This window comes from Anabrus simplex, chromosome 1 (assembly GCF_040414725.1).
Source record: "Anabrus simplex isolate iqAnaSimp1 chromosome 1, ASM4041472v1, whole genome shotgun sequence".
NCBI classification, from domain to species: Eukaryota; Metazoa; Arthropoda; class Insecta; order Orthoptera; family Tettigoniidae; genus Anabrus; species Anabrus simplex.
In genome coordinates this window covers 375,500,633-375,521,849 of record NC_090265.1, presented here as the reverse complement: position 1 = coordinate 375,521,849, position 21,217 = coordinate 375,500,633, and positions in this window count along the sequence as shown.

Here is a 21,217-nt window from a genome sequence, read left to right as displayed (position 1 = left end):
TCTGAGCCACGGAGGCTCCTGTACAGCAAACTGTAACATAAAATTAGTTTTAGTGGATTACGTGTTAAAGATAGATATATGCTGTCATGGACTTCTTTGGGGAACTTTTTACGCTGAAATTCTTACCCGTATAGTAGGCTATAGATGTATCTTTAACGGTTTAGCAAGCATAAACTAAGAAAGCGTACGGACACCCGGATTTTCTTGGACTTGCTTCACTTAAATCGTTACTGTAACATACAATCACTTATACTGGGCTATGTGTTAGGCTAAAGATAGATATATGCCGTCGCAGACCTATTATTAGAACATTTTATACTAAACAATTATTCTTACCCGGATAACATAGACGTATCTTTAAAGGTTTAGCCAGCGTAAGCGAAAAGGCACAAGGACGGTCGTTTTTTTTCGACTTACTTCGCTGAAATCGCTATGCTCGGCTTCCTTTGGTCATAGATGAATATTTCTATACATAGACCTTTCTCGAGAAGTGCTTAATAGAAAGATGAAAACCACATCAAAATCTATCCAATGGTTGAGATTAGCCCTCAAGACAGACAGACAGACAGACAGACAGACAGACAGACAGACAGACAGACAGACAGACAGACAGACAGACAGACAGACAGACAGACAGACAGACAGACAGACAGACAGACAGGATCGAGGACTTTACGGTATATTATACTAATAGAGGTAATTTTGTAGTTCTTCAACAAGTAGTCAAAATAAATACAACTCGAGCTCCAGATTCTCTCTAAATAAACACTGAAGTTCTCGTTTTGCTTACCTCTCGCCTTTCCTTAAGAACTAGAAAAAGTAAAACAAATCGAACGAGCTGGCCTTGCGATTAGATTCGCGCAACTGTGAGTTTGCATGCGGGAAATTGTGGGTACGAAACTTACCGTCAGCTGCACTGAAGATGGTTTTCCGTGGTTTCCCCATTTTCACACCAGGCGAATGCTAGGACTGTACCTTAATTAAGGCCACGGCCACTACTTTCCCATCCTTCCGTCGCCGAAAATCTTTAGTACGTTAGTGTGACGTTAAACAAGTATCAGAAAAAAGTAGTAGAAAAAATAATAACTTTCAAAAGTTGAATAAATAAACTTTCTTAAAGTAGGTCACTGAAGTGATTACTTTCTTCCCTTACTATGGCAATCCTGGTCGGTTACTCAAGGTATTACGAGATGCGATGCCTCTCAACATGTTTATTTATGGCGGAACCACATCATCCCTTCGCCGCAGGGACGTAGAGGGCAGCAGCTATCAGTCACTGGCCACGAGGGTGAAAAGAAAGCCACGCTGGGCGGCAAAACATCCCTCCAACTGAAGGCAGCAGGGCGCAGCACTTCCCAACCAGCCAGCATGAGGAAAGGAAGTAAGTAGCCGCACCAAGCTAACCCCAGACAGTGAGAGAGAGAGAGAGAGAGAGAGAAACAAGGTCATGTTTGTCCAATGCTGCCTTGGAAGCAGGTTGACGCTCAAACAATTTTCCAATATCATGTCTTCTTCTTCTTTCCCAGCGTTTAGTCCTGCACTGGTGTAGGGTCCGCGTTTAAACGCGCCATCCTCCACTTCCTGCGTCAGCTTCAGTGATGCCTACAAGACGCACGCATTTCTTGATGCAGTCGAACTCGGGATCGAGAACCTCCAGGATCAAATTGGAAGGCTGTACAGTATGTATCATTGAGTCTGCAGGGCTTCGGACGACATGACCATATCATCTAAGTCGTAATTCTCTCATCTCCTCTGGGATAGATGCCACTCCCAATCTTCATTTCTGACATGGTTCAGTCTTGTAAGAGCCAGTGACCAACGTAACATTTTCATCTCCATGCCATATAGAACTTGCCCATGCTTCTTAGATGTAGGCTAGCAATCGGACCCATAGAGCGCAACTGATCGGACCATGGATTTCTAGACTTTTTCCTTTCAGGCGGGTGGGAATGTTCCAATATCACTAAGTTAGTGAAATCAAAGAAATGTGAGGTGTAGTTCTAAATGCAGAAAATAGGGCATATTTAGTTTTGTTGTATTATTTTACTAAATATATTTTTGAATTCCTGTCCCGTCAGGATGGGGAATGAAAACGTACACGGATCGGAGCTAGTCGTCCAAGTGGTTACCACAATCAATGTTGATTAATGTTGGAGATCACACAGTGTTTCAACATCAGGCCATGAAAGTCCTTGGAGGAGTAAAGTGTTCCACTTTCCGTAACCTCGGTACTGAGAAGTGTGGAGTGGTTAGCTCTACGCCTGTCAGCCTTAACACCCAGAAATTACCCCGATACTCATTTTGGTGTATGCTGAGTGAATCCAGATACATACACCCCTCCAGAAGTGTAAGTCTCAAAGTATCCTGACGGGGAATCCGATCACGTTCTTCCGGGTGAACCAAGGACGCCTTTACCGACTCAGATTCGTAGTCACTAACAGCTAATAATAGGGGCAGAAAAAATATTAATAATGGTAAAATGCATGAAACCTCGTGTAAAGTGCAAGTTCTAATCTGAACATTTTTACAATTTTGGACATGAATGTGCGACGGAACCTCGATAGTTAATTAACTTATTTATTTATTTGTTTATTTATTTATTGAGAATCAGAAACAGCATAGTTCCGATTTACGAAGATCCGAAGTACATTTCTTATGTACAATACAGTAGATGTACAATATTTACAACAATGATTCTAAATTGGGAAATTTTGCTTCTTACATTTGTAAATATATACGAGTGTTTAACGACAGTTGAAAAATACCTCTTGAATTTACCACATGCCTTCGTGGAGACAAAGTTTACAAAGCCAGTCTATTACGGGGTGACAAGACTTGCAAGACTCTTTTCCTTACATTTTAAAGTTACCCAAGCAACGTCGGGGAAACAAGGAGTGAGCAGTAAATATAAATCACCGTAACCTAATTCCTGCCAAGTGCCAGAGCAGAGGATTGCTCCTCATCAAGCGATTTGGTACTGGAATACGTCAGCACGCTATACGCCAGACTTTTGTTGTTGTTGGCCTAGCGTGGTTTTCTACTTAGAGGAAGCTATCGACTAAAGCGTTATGCATTCATTTGCGATTATCGTTAAAACGAGCACTGTAGTTTTGTAAAGCTTTTTAACAGTTACCGTACTAAATGGTTATCGAAGCATTTAAGTGAAAGATTGCTTACCTTCCTACTTGTAAACTAGATGAACTTTCCGGTTTTTTGTGGATAAGTAAGGTAAGAATTAAGGAAACAAAACGCGCCTGTGACATTCAACACCTCAGAAAGAGAGAGAATGAATATTAAATCGTTCTGAATGTCGGGGGAAGTACCACGAAAAAATACTGAAGTATCCAAGTAGGTTCGACGTTGATTGTCGTAACGTCCCAATATGTTTAAAATCTGAACACAGATATCTCGTTTCAAAGATACACTACTTTCTTTTTGACCCCTAAAAGCAAGTTTCTGTGAGCCTAGGAAGTAAACAGTACTGTAGTTATTAAAGGACACATAATTTTCCTGTTCTGTTTAATAGTTCCATTTTGCTTTTCCATAGCTCTTTTATGTTGCTCACTTAAACAAAATTCAATTAGCATATTTTTTAGGTAACTGAAGCTTTTTAGATTTGTGTATTTTATCTGCTTTTTAAATGTACCCATGCGTGTTTCATGCACTCCTTTCTTTCTGAAAATAAAAGGCAGGGTCAACAATACATTATATTTAATTGTCCAGAGCCACACAACCAAGCTATACATAAAATGCGCTCGTTGAAATGCTGAGTAAATGTGTTTGTTTTTTTCTTTTCAAACAAAGAGTTAGCTTTGGTGGATCATTTTCACCGATATCTAATTTCTCATGAAACGATAACAAAAAGGAAAGGAGTCTTAAGTAGTTTTCAACATATTAAACACTTGCAACTGCTTTCTGTAATCCCTGTACCGCAATCCGTACTGACACCATTTTTGACAGCTGTCACCAAGTCTTCCGTCCTGGGTTCAGTGGGACGTGAGTTTCCAACTTACATACATTTTAATCAAAAATTTGTAATGGTTTTCGTCACGTTCAGAAAAAAGAAAAAAGTGCAAATCATGAATTGTGAGTGTCAGAATATCCAAGGAATATGTGGTGTGAAGGAGACTGTCTCTAACCAGCGTGCCAGTTCTTCTTTCTCCTATCAAACAGAGAATTTAAGTGACTTCAGCACAACTTCTCAAATATAGCGTTTTAAATATATAATTTGTGTCTTTTTACCGCTCTTATTTTATCAGACATTTACATTGAATTTAGTCATGTAAAAAAATGTAAATGTCAGAACATCCAGGGAGTTTGTGAAGTGAAAGAGACTTTCAGGTGATTTTTCTGTCTGCCATTTATGTCATTTCATTCCTGTGTCTGTCATATGTGTATTGTCATATTTGTAATGTTTTTTGCTGGCTGTATGGTCGATGGACCAAAAGCCAAATAAATTTAAAAATCTTACATACATCTACGCTAGTTCGCAGCGTACTGGAAGACTCGAATGTATAACTTAATTCCCCTCTAGCACAAGAAAAATTCACTTTGTATCATACACTAATTAAATATACTATTGACTTCGAGAATGGACCTAATAAAAACTAAACAGCAATACGGAAGATAACCTTACTATGCGTTTTTACTACTCCGTAACCTTGCCTGTAACTTCAGAATCACACCCATGGGGTTCGGGAGTTCCTACGTCTTACTACCCGACGACCGACCTTGCAATGGGAGTTGGGAGTTTGTGCGCTAGTAAGCATGCGGATTTTCTAAAGAAAGTTAAACGAAATAATATCACATACACATTCTAAATCAATACATTAATGAAGTATTTAAAATTTGAAAGGAAGTGACGCTTCCAGCACATCAATGGACACTACGCGCCTGTAGAATAGATGTACGTATGTTTTGGAGTCCTTATGCCTAAGAAAAATGAAAAAGAATGATAAAGTCGGTAGCATCAAAAATACCTGGATGGGACAAGTGTATTTAGGGTTGGAATTTGAAGAATCTAAAAGAGTAACTGATCTGATTTGTTATAATCTACACTTTTAGATTAGAAAGTGAAAAAAAAACTGTCCAAGTAAGTGGAACACATATACGAAAAATCAAGACATAAGAGCTGAAATGAAATAATTATTAAACATTCTTTCCACATTTTCACAGTAGTATCAGATTTCGAAATTACTATACATGAAGCAATTTAGCCATCTTAGGGCGAGAGAACTCGATAATAATCATACGACCTCAGACACAAAATTGCGCACCTCCAGTGGATAGGGCCAGGAAAATACATCCATGGTATCTCCCAACTGTCCATTGGCCATTTACAAAGGATGTTCCAGGGGCTCTCAATTTTGGTTTGGTGACCATGGGCCTTTAGCTGAGTTTCTTTTACTTTCAAATGGGCCTACTTGGGATCTAGCTTGTTCAACTTTTTGGCTGTGATCTTTACCTGCAGATCATTCCATGTTAAGAAAACAGCATTGCTCTTATGGCAACAATGTTGCCATATCGAACGTCTGTGCTCAACAGCATCATGAGTAATCGTTGGCACGTACATTTATGAAATTCAGTGCTAAAGTTATAGGAGAGAAGAAAATAAGCTGAACATTATTTTCATGAACTCAAGGAGACTGGTTGTTTAGAGGGGGCTCATTTTGTTATTCACAGCATAACGGGAAAACGGTGGCACATACATGAGTAAAACTCAGTATTTAAAACAAAAGGTAGAAGAAACTAAGCTGAAAATTATATTCATGAAATCTAGGGGATGGAGAGGGTGTAAGAGGGGCTCATTTTCATGTTCACAGCATAACGGGAAAAGGGCGAAACATACATTTGTGAAACTCAGTTTTTAAGTCAAGGGGGAAGAAAATACGCTGCAAATTAAGCACAGTTTACTTATGTTTCTTCCTCAGCTTCATCCATAAATTAACTAATTCACTGTATTTAACATAAATAAGTAATCACGCATGTAGGCTAATTAATCAAGTAACACTCACTCAAGACAAGTAAGCACTGATATAAAGACTAAAACACATAAGCAACACATAAATAGACGACTTCACTACAACAGTAATAAGCCGCCGGGATTCACAGAGTAATTGTTTACGCGTAGCATGTACCAGAGCGATACAGAAGGATAATGAAAGAAGGCAACAAAGTGACGGATTTTTCCGCAATTGTGCTTCCTCCTTGCGAATGTATTTATGAAATAGAAAAACTTCAGTAGTTATTTTAATAATGCACGGGAAATGAGTTCCTCATCCATTTATCTTTCTTTCATAACACAATAAAAAGTACTACATTATAATATTCCTCAATCGTGAGGAATTATGGGTGCCTAGGGGGTTATGTTTGCTCCTTATAGATCCGTAAGAGCAATAGGTACTGTTTTCTTAACATGGAATTATCTACAGTGTTCTCGTCGCAGCCTCTCCCGGTGCAGCTCCTTCCTTTCCTCTGGGGCAGCAGTGGGTGGGTGGGGGTTACACTTCGTCTCTGAAGACCATTCTCTTCAGGAATCTGTCGGCCAATCTGTCTGTTGTGTAACTCTGTCAGGCACAGTTCTTTTATATTCTTCTCGGCTTCCGTCAGCTATATGGTGCGGACTTCCTTATTTCGCCAGAAAGTGAACAGACGATTGGTCAGTCTGTTGGGAGAAAATCTTGCTGCATGACCATAGAAACCTACCCTTCTAGCCAAAGAGTACTGGGAGTAGAGCTCTGAACTGCGCCGTTTCCATTATTCCTAAATTTTCCAATACTGGCCCTACGACCGAGAATTATTCTCTCTCTAACTTCTATCTTTTTAATGAAGCCTCTTCTGTTTAATGATCGACACTCCATGGCATACAAAGACTCCGGCCGGATGATTGTTGTGTAGTGTTTTAGTTTCGGACTGCATGATAGGCATCGCTTATTACAGATGTTTTGATTTTCATAGGCCAGTTCCAGCTTGCTCTCTCTCGTGGAGAATGCTGATTTCTCTTACATGCTGTGTTCAGTTCAGTCACCGAGATACTTATATCTCCCCAATACTTTGATTTTAACCTGTTCTAGGAACATTTATTTGTTAGTATATTTGATTTTGGTCAACTACATTTTATCCAGTGACACTTGGAGTCTCACTTTGGCCGTCTGTCTCTTCTGAGTCAGTTTACCTTGTTTGCCACTATTTCGAGAGATTTTTGCCACCACTGCTATGTCATCTGCAAAGGCCACACAGTCTGATGATGATTATGCTTGTTGTTTGAAGGTACCTAACATCTAAGGTCATCGGCCCCACCCGCCAGGCCGTCTACTCTTCCCTCTTGTGATCTAAGTGGACCCCAGTCTAGACACCCAAGTTGACCAGTTTCTTGTGTCATTCTCTCACAACCTTTCTAAGGAAGCATTTGGAAAGGAGTGGGGAAAAGTTTATCATCATGTTTGACTCTTGTTTTGATCTCGAAGCTTTCAGAGATCCCTCCTCTGATTTTAGCATTGGAGTATTTTTCAGTCAGGTTTTATAGAATGAGTCTGAGAGTTTTGATTTTCTCATTATTTCTACTAAGGGTTTGTGTGTCCACGGAATTGTAGGCATTGCTAAAATCAACAAAAGTGACTACCACCTTGCGGCTTCTAATCTAGTACCATTTTCAGGATTTGCTCAATTCAGGATCGGCTCTTCCGGAGGCCTCCCTGGTATTCCTCCTTTCCACTGTCCAGTTCATTCTCAAACCTTATAGGAAAGGCCTTAGAGATGTCGTTGTACTGGTAGGAGATAGATCCCTCAGTTTTTGTTCACATAAGTAAAATCACGTAAGTAAGAGCTTCTCCATTTCTCAGAGTCTGACTGATATCAGTGAGATATAATCTTGGTGTTCTTCAGACGTTCAAAAATTACATTTATTCATTTATTTATTTACACATGATACTCCTTCCCGATCACTCAATTCGTAGTAGTTAGTAATTTTTCCAGATCCTCTGCAGATTCAGATAATATAAGAATATAATCTACAAGTCCCTATTCATGGAACAAAGTTATTGTGTACAGTTTTGCATTAGAGCTTAATGAATCCCACAGAAGGCTACTCTGAATTAAATGTCTGGAATATGGGTAGGATATTCTTACCTGCAGTAAATTCCCTAAATTTACGTAGCTTCTTCGCCAATCGAGACGTTTTGGAGGTTATTACCTATCAATGAAAATAATGCCTTACAAATTACTCTTTAATTTAATTTCTTACTTTTATTTCATCAAAATCATTAACTTATATTTACACTCTTATAATCAAAAGTACATTTTTAAGATGAAGAAGCAGTACCGCCCTCCCCTCTCCATTGTACAGAATAAATGCGCGCATATTCCCATCGCACCACCTACGTCGCCTCCCCTCTTCACGAAACAGAGTTATTGCCTACAAAATGTATCCTATTTCCCTCCCCCTCTACTTGGCTAGTAAGACCGGAGCTAATGAACTGACGTCAGTTCAAACACAGTTTCTGAAGGTAATGGACGACAGCAGCTAAGGTAAGTACAGAAAAATGTCTATAATTTACTAAAGTGTTGGTAGAGGACTGATACGTTGATTGTTTATTCATATCAATATTCATAACATCACCAATCCATTATCATTTTGGAGGTTCATAGTTTGGAGGGAATAGTTTGCGCAACTTAAACAATGTTATACATACATGCGCATGATTTAAAGTGATTTGATAGTGTCTGAGGATGTTCTTGTAGAATGAAACATGTCATTCTTTGTTTAATAGTGTGTAGCCTATATTTTAGTGTTACATAGGCCCCCATTATGTTTTGAGGTAGTGTGTTCGACAGACTGAAAATGTTTAAGTTACATAAATCCAAAATGCTAATGATCCAGTTAATCCTTGAACCTCATTAGAGAGGAAAATAACGCAGTGGTGTTGATTTGTCGGAGATATGTTTCAACTGGCAAAGGAGTGAAATAACCATTTCTAAGAAGTGCCGGGAGGAGACGAATGTACGAAGGGCGTACTATATGATTTTACACTTTATTTTTTCTACCCAAATGAAGTAAATTACACGTTAGTTGTTATATCCACCTTCTCAACATAATCTCCTTGTAACTGTATGCACTTTTGCCATCGATGTGTCTGTCTCTCCAGACCTTCCTGAAACTATTCTTTCGGAGTGCTGCGTACCCATGCATTGACAGCTGTGTCCAGTTCTGCAAAATCCGCGAAACGGCGACCACTCAGAGGTTTGTTCATGTTCCCGAACAGGTGATTATCACTTGGTGCCAAGTCGGGAGAGTACGGTGGATGTGGCAGCACCGTGAATCCCATTTAATCAAAGGGAGCGGTGGTTTTTCGGCTAGTGTGGGGCCGGGCATGAAGCCATCGGCTGGACCTTGATCATGGCGTTGCAAAAGTTCTCTGGACACGTCCACACGCCTTTAATTTTGGTCTGCAGACAAGAATCTAGCCACCCTCGTGGATGACAACTTCCTCAACTGTAAGTGGCCGTGCACGATCCTCAGCAGGGTGATTCGGCTAATTCCCGTGGCTGCCTTCATTTCCGTAAATGTGATGCATTTGTTTCTTTGGATTGCCTGCTCGACCCGGGCAAAGTTGACTGGTGTTGACACTGTCACATTCCTTCCAGAACTGGTTTCCTTGTCCACCGATGTGCGCCCTGTTTTCCAACCTTCCACCCAGTTGTAAACTACTTTCCCTGACGGCGCATGTTCTCCACAGACTGCCACCAAGCGCCGATGATTTTTTACAGTGGTCACGCCTTCTTTCCATAGGAACCAAGTCGTATAGCGCTGTCCTTGACGGTTGCTTTCCATGTTGTCTTTTTTTGCGATGACTGTGTTGTTATGAAATGGCTATGCCGACTGCATTCGTTGGGCCCTGTTCGTGTGCTGCTATCAAACGGTGGAACAAGACACTAGTTACACGTCACCACTTTCAAAAGTGAAATGTGAACCATACCCGGACGTACAAAAAATAACGCCCCTCGTATTTACTCAAGAACATACAAGATTGGGTGTGACTGAGAATTGCGTGTGAACTCCTACCTGTAACCTTCGACCAGATGAGAAACCGAAGTGTGACCGCCAACAGCCCTGCTGGATATAAAGTTGAAAAAGAAGAAGAAGAAGTAGATTAAGAAGAAGAAGTAGAATAAGAAGAAGAAGAGGGAATTTTGTTCGTTGAAAACATTTTCATACGTTACGTCTTAGTAGGCAATAAATTGGATTCTGAACAGTTCCACCAATAGTTGACATATACAGCCTAGGCGTCTCTCAACGTGTTTAGTGGGAAAATATGCAGTGAATTCTTTCTATTGCACCCATAAGGCGAACAGCCAAATGAATAAATTAATTAAATCATCAGTTTCAATATGGAAAAACTACAGAGGGCAAATTCAGTAGAGATATTTCACAAGTTCGCAACAAAGAGACCTCCCAGAGAGAAGATACATCCTCTCAACTTGCCTTAAATCACGTCCCAGGAAGAAACTTAGAGATACCCCAATGAAGGGGGGATGGTCCGAGATAAAACACGAAGCCGTTGAGCGAGGTAGCAATGAGATAGGAGTTATTTTGTGATTGTTGAGGAAAAGATTTCATTTCTAGATTGAAATTCTGTGTTATGTGTTATGAGTAAAATGAATTATTTAGATTGATTGCCACCAGTAGCACCTCAGCGTCTGTAAAAGATAATAATAAAATTACAAGCGTGTCAGTTTAAATAATCGTTGACTTAATTTGTTTTGATGTAGCGTGAGGACTTGTATTACTCTGTAATAATAACTCACTTAATTAAACGTGATTAAAACCAGTTCGCGTAGAAGGTACGCGGATATCAGATAATTTAATTGAATTCATTATAGGCGTAGTTTAGGTTTGTTTGTATTTTGACTTTCCTTTGTTTTTGAATGAACACTATTTTGACAGTGTTTTGTAAATATAAATCTCAAGCAGGATTGTTTATAGTTGTAGAGTTACAAGGGCAGCCCGTCGCTCTCCGTCTATAAATTACAGCATATTCTTTATGCTACTAAAGGCACCGCAAAAATAAACAACATGGTCACAACTACAATTTATGTAAATTAGGCTTGAATCATGCAAGTGAACCGACCTTGGATTGTATGCAAGTGTAAAATAATGTCGCAAAATCTGATTTAAGAAGGTGGAACCTGCCGCCGTTAACAATGCAATGTGTTACATATGAATTAAGTAGGTTGAAGGTAACAAGAGGTAATGAATCTTAGATGTAGAAGGCGAGTTCATTTGACTTATGACAGAAGAGAGGTATTTTCCTGTTATTTGTAATATTTTGTCCAGTAACCATCACAGTGAGCAAAGATTATATTATGGCTGAGCGATTAATTTGTGACGTTTACTGTATTTGAATTAAGAGTGAAGACAGCCATGATAGGCAACTTTCAGCCACTTGGTGATAACAGTGTATCAAGGTTTATAACAATAATAAAAGAAGTACAGTCTCAACGGGAGAACAGTGTGTTCATGGTATAATTTGGTTTAACATTACTTTCAAGTTAACATCTGAGTTATTCGACCAGGTTGGAGGTCATGTTTTGAGAGTAAGTTCTGTAACTATTTGTGTTGTGGCAGCTAAATATTAATTATTTTGATTGGTTAGCTGTTTAACTTGAGATGATTTTCAATCATGTGGTAATTTCAATTTGAGACTTGAGTTTATGATATTCTGAGTCTAGCCTAGATTGCTAAAAGATTTGGGGAGAAGACTTTATGGCATTAGCGTCCTTTCATTTGTTTTGTTATTTAAGTTGGAATTAATCCATTTGGTTGGTTGTTTAATTTAAGTGAATCCAGTTGTTTTAGTTAATCCCATATAATCCAGTCTTTATAATTAATTTCATTTAATCCTGTTTATTGCAATTCAATTTTAAACTTAAATACTTGCTTAATTTCTTTTGCTTTCGTTAATAAATTCTATTCAGTTTGAATCAGTCTTGGGTAACGTTATTTGTAGCTAGCTTGACCCGTAGTTATTTCTATCCACCCCCTCATTAGCCCTAGTACGAGGAAACATTGTGTGTATGTATTACGCCGGAGGTAAGAATCTACGTGTGCGGTAAGTATTTTTATTTTTCAGCAGCAGCCGAGGCAAGAGTCTACAAGAGGATCACCGCCACACATGCCTTGAAAAGGGCACACCATGTCTTTTATTACCAAGTCAGTGTTTGCTATTAGTTCACTGAATTCCATATACCTACCGATCCTACAAGCAAAAATTTTCTACTTCTCACCACAAAGACTCCTGCGTAACGATTGGCATTACTGATGTCAACCATACCTGTTACTTAAAAAAAAAAAAATTAAACCCAAGAATGTGACTGAGATGATTCATGACACTAACAAACTTGAGAAATAGTGCACTTTCAACGTCTTTATCTTAACAGAGATGGCTCTGGCTTAGCTACTTTTTATGTATGTATGTATGTATGTATGTATGTATGTATGTATGTATGTATGTATGTATGTATGTATGTATGTATGTATGCATGTATGTATGTATGTATGCATGTCTGTTTGTTAAGTTCGGAGCCTGAATGATGACTGGATCCTCGATATATCAACCATCAGCTGTCCTCTCCTGCACTAAGGCGAATGCTGCAACAGTTCCTGGTATAGGCCACGGCCGCCAACTCTCTCACCTCCGCACATCTCCTTCACCGATACAAATCACTTGGCCCGAGAGACAGCGTTACCGTCTAGGAGGCCCGCCTTCCCCTTCAGGGGTGGAATGAAAACAATTTAGCAGTAGTAGTCACAGATAGCCTAGGTGTCACTGAAGAACGCTCTAAAGAAATGAGGAGTGAGATAGTTTCCCGTTGCTTCCCTCACCAAACCAGAATATGCTGTAAGCATGCACCAATGAACGCTATGAGCAACACTTTCACAACATTCATCATAGGGACTGGCTGTGCTGAGAATAGTGTCACTAACACTGCTCATACCTGGTCACTTTAACAGTGTCAAAACGAATTATGAGACTGAGACTGAAAAATATAACTAACAAACTGGTTTTAACCAATACCAGTGTATCTCAGCCGAGACGGATCTGGGCATCTTTTCTTGTTATTAAAGGCTCTTTCAGGCATTTCATATTATCTCACTGGTGTTAGCATTTCTTTAGAAAGCATGTGGAACAATAGTTTGAAACACTAACTAGGAAACTAAAACCATAGTAATTTGTTATTTTACATCTTCAAGTTTGCGCTACATTCTAGATTTACGCTGCAGGGTATTTCACAGATTCCCTTTTCTAAAAACTTACTGATGATTAATACCGATGGTCAGTTGAATTAAAAGTTAAATATTCCTGCTCATATCGGAGACGAAGTATACACTCTCTCTGTGTTCTCATTCACTCCAATCTTTCTTCCGAATAAATACAGAGGTACGGAAACATAGAGAGAACTTCAGACGCAGCTGCTAAGTTGGCAATGTTTCACCGAAGTTCTAGTTCACAACAAATTCCAGGGACTGCAATGAAACTACAAAGCGGAAATCCGTTCCGTCTCTTACTTGAGAATAAGGCTCGAACGAGGTCGACATACATTTAGTTAATTTACAGTGTATCGTTCTTTTGACGATATGTAAAGAGAAATAATACTTATGATACGTAAGTATCTTCTGACGATGTTCTGAAAACTCTTACCGTAAGTATCAGAAAAAAATATGAAACAGAGGATTGGCATGTTAAAGAATAAAGTTATCTAATGCCTGTTGCTCACGGTAAAATTTTCTGTCAAATTTATTGTACAATAATTTAATTTTATAAAATTTCTGTTGCTCACGCTCAAATTCAAGTTTTATAAAACATTTGATAAAACTTTTCATAAAATAAGTCATGTTCTATTCCATAAAATTAATTTTACGAAACGAACCAATCAGCGAAGCTGATTACGATGATGTTGGCGCTACGTCGTGAGAACATTGTGAATCTCGACTGTAAACAAACACTTCTTTCTAAAATGGCAGGATCTGGGTGGACTAAGGAAGCTGTTAGTGTTTTAGTGACGAATACCAGAAATATCCTTGTTTGTACGAAATAAAACACCACTTTACCACAACAGAAATGCAAGAAGAGAGGCAGAAAATACAATCAGCGAATCCCTATATGAATGCTAGTCTTCTAATCTCAACTAATTTTCGACCAAGGACAGCAATCCTCTACCTTCTCTTCTTTTGATCCAATCTCGAGTCCAGCATTTCCTGGCATTTCTTTTCTTCCTTTTTACCACTGTACAACAATATAAGTGCAGATAAAGCAGCAAGTTTTGCTTTATTTGTTGGAGCCATACTCTCAAACACACTGTAAGTTGAACAACTGATTCTTGGTTTAAAAGTTTATCGATAGATGGCAGTACATACAAATCTTCCTTCAGAAGTGAGTTCATAGATGGCCATCCTGATGCTTCGACGGATTTAAAAAAATAATTTTACCATGAGCAACACAACTTGTTTTTTTACCAAAATTTTATAAAATTAATTGTACAACAAATTTTACGAAACATTTTACCGTGAGCAATAGGCATAACTCCCCAGATACTTCCTGTGAATATTCAGGCAGACTGTTTTGCTCGGGACGCTGTAGTAATCCCATCTACTGGAGGTGAGTGGCAGCGGAAGAGGAAAAGCACGAACAATGGTCAATGTAATGTTACTGTTGATCAGTTTTATGGACTTTTTTTATTGTTGGCCTTCACATTTAGTTTTCTTCCGACACTGTGATATTAGGGCTTCTAATGTAAAGGGAGTCGTTCTTTCTTTCATGACTCCTTCTTGTCTTATTCTTCCGATAGGACACATAACATAGGTATTTAAACATTACATATTAGGCGCCTTCCCCTAAAATACCATTTCGCTCAGCGTGAATACAATCATTTATAGCCTAAATTGTAGTGCCTTATTCTCCGACGTTACATACCGATATTCAGTACATTCTCTTCGGCCGTTTTCTCGTGATACCCGTACAGACAGACAGACAGACAGACAGACAGACAGACAGACAGACAGACAGACAGACAGACAGACAGACAGACAGACAGACAGACAGACAGACAGACAGACAGACAGACAGACAGACAGACAGACAGACAGACAGACAGACAGACAGACAGACAGACAGACAGACAGACATGACGGAAAATTAAAAAGATGAATGTTCTTGTTACTGTGGACACGACCGATACAGAAATACCATTCCTTTTACATTTTGAACAATGTACAGATAAAATTCTTATTTTTTATATATTTTCTACTTTGTAGATTTCTTTCATATTCAGTCAACCAAAAAGTAATATGATTCCCTTCGGAACACAGCGATGGTACTAGTCGAAATAGCAAGTCAGTACATGAAAATCAACAACACAAAATCTTACTCAATGTACGAGAGTAAAGTTTTAGCGGTTTATATCTCGAACGTAGAACCTTTAAATTGTGTTAATGTTAAACCACTAAGGTCTCGAATTCGTTACCGCTTGCTGTAGGCTACTCTTTCAGAAATAACTAGACTTGTTGGTAGCAGGTTTAAAATAACTTGACTTTTATTGAAGATTGAATAAGTTAAACAGTTGCTGATAATCTACTCTCAATGCTGATGTTAATGCAGAGTTCGATTCTTGGTGACGGACTAGCAGAGTCCTACCTCACAGCGAGTTGATGATTAAGTGAAGCTGATGAGCCTGGGACACAGGCTCTTTTATAATGAAATAGCGAGCAAAGTTCAGGGCGTACCCCGAGATTATAATACACTCAGTTGCTAGTGACTAACAGCGAGTCATCAACAAGAATCTTCTGTTCATGTGTGTGTCACTGGATTTACTTTGGATGACCAACCCAGTGACAAATACAATTGTGACATTACTTCCTGAATCAGCCTATGACTATTATACAGTATTGAAATACATGGTAATATTTCCTTCAAAACTTATAATTATGAATATTACTTGCTGTACCTGAGATACTAGGTACATTACCTGGGGTTTCAGGTGACATACCAGTATGGTCATGTAACTCGAGTACGTCAGTAAAGCAGACATAACTAGCTCCCCATAATTGCAGCGGAAATAAAAGCACTACCTGGACTAGCATGAAACAAAATAGAATAATACTATTTTTTGTTAAATGATTTCTCGATACCAATGCTGGAAGGAAAAGTCTAAACATTTTATGAATATTGTATTGAAGTTAACCTTTAAAAATTGAAGACTTGAAATTCCAAAGAAGCCAAGTACTAGATGAAGAAATAGATTTTACGCTCATAGGAGGTAAGCGCCACTAGAGTTGTACAAAACGACGTGCAGACTCGCTCAAACTCATTTGTGTTAGATGGATCTCACTCAAGTCTAGACATGTTCATATTTCCTGCTCAAGCACTCTGTTCAGTGAGTGGTACAAGAACCAAACCCAGAAAAACGCTCATCTTCACTGAAGGAACGAGTTTACCGACCTGTCCATGCTGTCTTATCACAGTGAGCAGGAACGAGTCTGGGCAGATCGAACCAAACCAAACCCCATGGTGGAACAGCCCATAAGGGCCATGGTCCACCAAGCGGCCCTGGGGCCTGCAGATTACAAGGGGTCGAGTGGTCGGCGCGATGAATCCTCTGGGCCGTAATTCTTGGATTTCTAGACCGGGACCACTATTTCACCGTCAGATAGCTCCTCAATTGTAATCACGCAGGCTGAGTCGACCCCGAACCAGCCGTCAGAACCTGCGGCCTCCGGGTAAGAGGCAGGCACGCTACCCCTACACTGCGGGGCCGCTGGGCAGACCGAAAAGCTCGGAAATAGGAAGTTCAAGTGATCCACTCATTGGTTCACTGTTGCCACATGCGTCGGTTCTATGCACATCTTTATTGTACAACCTTCTTCTTTGTGACATTACTCCATATAACACCCACAAAACGCAAACGTAAATCAAACACAAGGCAACAACTCGCAGTTTGATCAGCCACTGAGTGGAACGATATGTATTCCGAGCCTATGGTAGAGTTTCGAATTTATTTTGACACACACACAGCTCACTAGTCAAATATCACCCAGTTTGTCTGAGCAGCAATGATTCTTGTTCGAGTTTGTGTAGACTCGTTCAGTTATGAGTCTGTCACTCTTCGTTCCAGCAGCAGGTTCTCTGGCCAAACGAGCTGATTAGTGGAAATGGTGAAATAAAACTGGATGAGCTCATATTCGCTCAATGCACAGCTATAGCAAGCGATGACTGTTACGGAAGGTGTGTAGTACAATTGGCTTGACTGCACCTGAATACCTCCCTGTAGTGATGTGCGCGAGTGATGCCTGGAATCGCGGTACTTCGACTCTTTCGAGTCCAGGCTCGGGCTCGTTTCGCTTGCGAAGACTCGATGACAGTATGACGTCACACGTTCGCTCTCGCGTCCGCTGTTGGATGGATAGAGCATATGTACAAGTGGTCGCCGAGGTTTTATGGGATTGCGATAGACCGGTACGATATAAATATTCTTAATGAGTGAGCAAAATAAACAATCTGAATTTGATGATGACTTACGAAAGATAATACTATAACTACATACGCATAATAAAGTATGAAAATATCCCTTCACGGCGTCACTCACCCACTCCACTGAATATGCCCTATATTCTAATAATGATAGCATAGTTATCTGGACTTCTGAGCCCAACTTGGCAGGTTTGATACTGGTTTAGTCCGATGGTATTTGAAGGTGCTCAGATACGTCAGCCTCGTGTCGGTAGAATTGTTGGCACATGAAAGAAGTCCTGGGTGACTAAATTCCGGCACCTCGGCATCTCCGAAAACCATAAAAATGTACGTAGTTGGAGGTAAAACTCAAAACATTATTATTATTATTATTATTATTATTATTATTATTATTATTATTATTATTATTATTATTATTATTATTATTTAAAATCACTGTCACGGTGTCCTGCTCCATGGCTAAATGGTTAGAGTGTTGGCCTTTGGTCACAGGGGGTCCCGGGTTCGATTCCCGGCAGGGTCGGAAATTTTAACAATCATTGGTTAATTTCCCTGGCACGGGGGCTGGGTGTATGTGTTGCTTCATCATCATTTCATCCTCATCACGACGCGCAGGTCGCCTACGGGAGTCATATCAAAAGACCTGCACCTGGCGAGCCGAACTCGTCCTAGGATCTCCCGGCACTAAAAGCCATACGCCATTTCATTTTTTTTCACTGTCACGGTATGCCTACAATCGTCCGAAGGGACAGGTGAATAGTTTATACTTAGATCATACTTTCGCAGATATAATGTAGGGTATTAAGATTAGGCGTCCAGAATGTGATGTATGTACACGAAGCAAATCATCAGACAGAACGTCATTCTGTTCTAGCTAAACAATGAACGCAATGAACAAAATACACCCTCCGTTTTGACGTTTATCATTGCAACACATGACTGTGAAAAGGAACAAAACCGAGTGTAGTCTTTAGAAGTTGAGCGAAGGTCGAAGAATAGCGGCGGGATGTAAGCAATACTCTTTTGTTTTTTGCTATTTACTTTACGTCGCACATGTATGTTTCTGAACGCCCTACACATGTATCTTTGCAATAAATTCTCTCGCAGTAATAATGTCATTATTTCGCACAATATTATTACACATTTTCGTACAAGGACGTCGCGGGAATAATATTTCATAGCTATCAACAAATCCCCGGTGGCTACTTCCAGGCTGCACAGTAGCCTAATAAAAGTAATAATAATAACAATAATAGAACGCTGCCGGTATCGACATTAGAAAAGGTCCCCACCACAGTGTGGAAATTGTCCCCATCCTATGCTCATCTTCGGTCCTACGTGTCTATCTTTCAAGTTGACGTTTGTTAGTAAGTCATAAATATTTTGCCTATGATGATAATAATTATCGTAGCAATCAAATTATTGACGACCGATGGCTCAATAAAACCAATCATCAGCAGCAAACATATTGCAATCCACATCACAAAATTATTCTGTGAGTGACCCTGAATGCCGTGCAATCCAGTACAATAGATTATAGTTCTAAGACATGTCCACAGATAGCGACACTAGTATGCTTGTACTCGAGTCTGGAGTCGAGTATACCGATTCTAAGAGCACATTACTCGATTCTACTCGATTCCGTCGCTAGCCCATCACTACCTCCCTGCCACTTTATACCTTTCAACAGATGATCCATGTAAACCAGGGCCTCACAGGGTGCATGCGCCGTGCAGTGCACGGGCGCAAGGTGCAGGAAACGACTTCACTAGGTTGACCAGAGTGCAAACCCTCACTCCACTTCCCCTACACCTGTCTCACACGTTAGGCCTGTCTTCGCCTTCTCCACCTTCCCCGCTGATCCTCACCTCACTGCGAAATGTTTATGTGCGGTGAGCGGGGACACTGTTGTATGGGACAACGTTACCGGTATTAAAACACTCTTCTTTCAATTTGGTTTGAGCAGACAATTTATCTTCTCTAGCTCTCCTTTTCCTTTATCTTTGCAATGATACCAGTTATGCCTGGAACAAGGGACCGGCTGACAGCAATTTGAGAGCCTTCTTTAAATTACAATCAGAAATAGGCCTACTCGTACGCAATCTAGTTTTAGTACAAGTCAAAGCAGGAAAAAAGACCTTTCACATATGCATGCGGAACCAAATATAGAAATAATCTTAGCTGCTTCTCGATGCAGCTTAGGAAAATCTTCCTTCGACAAATTCTCGTAGAATTTGAGCTAAGCCTTTGTATTGGAAAATATTGTTGATTAAATCACATAATTCTTGTCCCACTGATTAAGCATTTGGCTTTATCGTCACGACTGACAAAGAAATACGGAAGTTCCCAGTTCGATTGAAATGGAGTTTCGGAAGTCTTTGCTTTCTTTGAAACAGGTTGCTCCATTATTATGTTGTTGTCTTGCGCTTATCTATTTCACTGATAAACAAGCTGTCCATCACCGAACGCTTCGTCGCTCTCAGCGCACTACACCATCCGAGTCAAGCCGAGTTGAGCCGAGACGGAACGATGCACAGTGCACGGAGTCTCTGCGCCTCGATATGCACGCGTGAGGTTTAGAGCGTTTGAGAGGCCCTGATGTAAACCATGAACAAAACAGCTAAAAGATTGTACAGCGTACAGATTGTCTAATCCTTGTAAATACTTTGAACCAATAACTCATTCTATCATCAGTTCTCACAGCAGACGCATCCTCTTTGCTGACTCAGCCAGTTCTACTTTCTTTCTTCCATAAGTCCCATTAAAATTGATAGCTCCCCATCGAATTCCATTTCGTTTGCTAATTTGTTTCCAAGGATTCCCTCGCCTATCAAATGGGAGTGGGTCTCTGTTACTTCGATAGGTCCGAGGCTTGCTTATATCGTTTTGAGCGTGCTTGATGAAAATTCTGTGAAGCAGAATGCTACCCTTACTTACACATAGTCCAAGTGAGGATCTCTCCTCTAAAGGGTTCAGGACCACAGTGGATTGTGTAGCTCTAGCCGCCTGAGCACAAAGAGGGCCATGACTCAGAATATGTCTGAGATGCCCATTCCCATTCCATAGCAATTTGTATCCCGACTCTCAGGACCACTGACTAGGTCACTCAGCCGTTGCCCATCGTTCGCTAACTGGGACGTGACTATAGTAACCCACACAATATGCATAAGGAAACACAAACGTCCAGAAACACTGCTTTGCGCAACCCTCCCTCATCTCCTTAATCATTACAAGAGCAGATGCGTTTCACCTACTCGAATCCTTCTAGTTCTATTTGTGACAAATTTAACCACCCATTCAGCCATGTTTTATCCATCCCAATAGCACTCATTTTAGTCAATAATCATTCATCTACCCCGTCAAAGGCCTTGGATAGGTCAATAGCGATATAGCCAGTTTGACTTCATGGATCTTAAATATATGCTATATCTTTCTGAAATCCTACATGTTGAGTCTCACAGGAATAACCTATCCTAAGCCCGAACTTCCTTCTATAAGACCAGTTAATGATTTCGCAACCGTGTCTAATATAATTAGAAATAATGCTTTCCCAAAGCATTTCTGCATTTTTAATCAAAGATCTGCCTTTATAGGGCACACATCAGGTAAATAATATCGACACCCTCTTCACTACATTTTAGTCGTTTCATTATTAATTACCAGGCTGTGATTGGGGAGGAAACAGGCATTGGCTG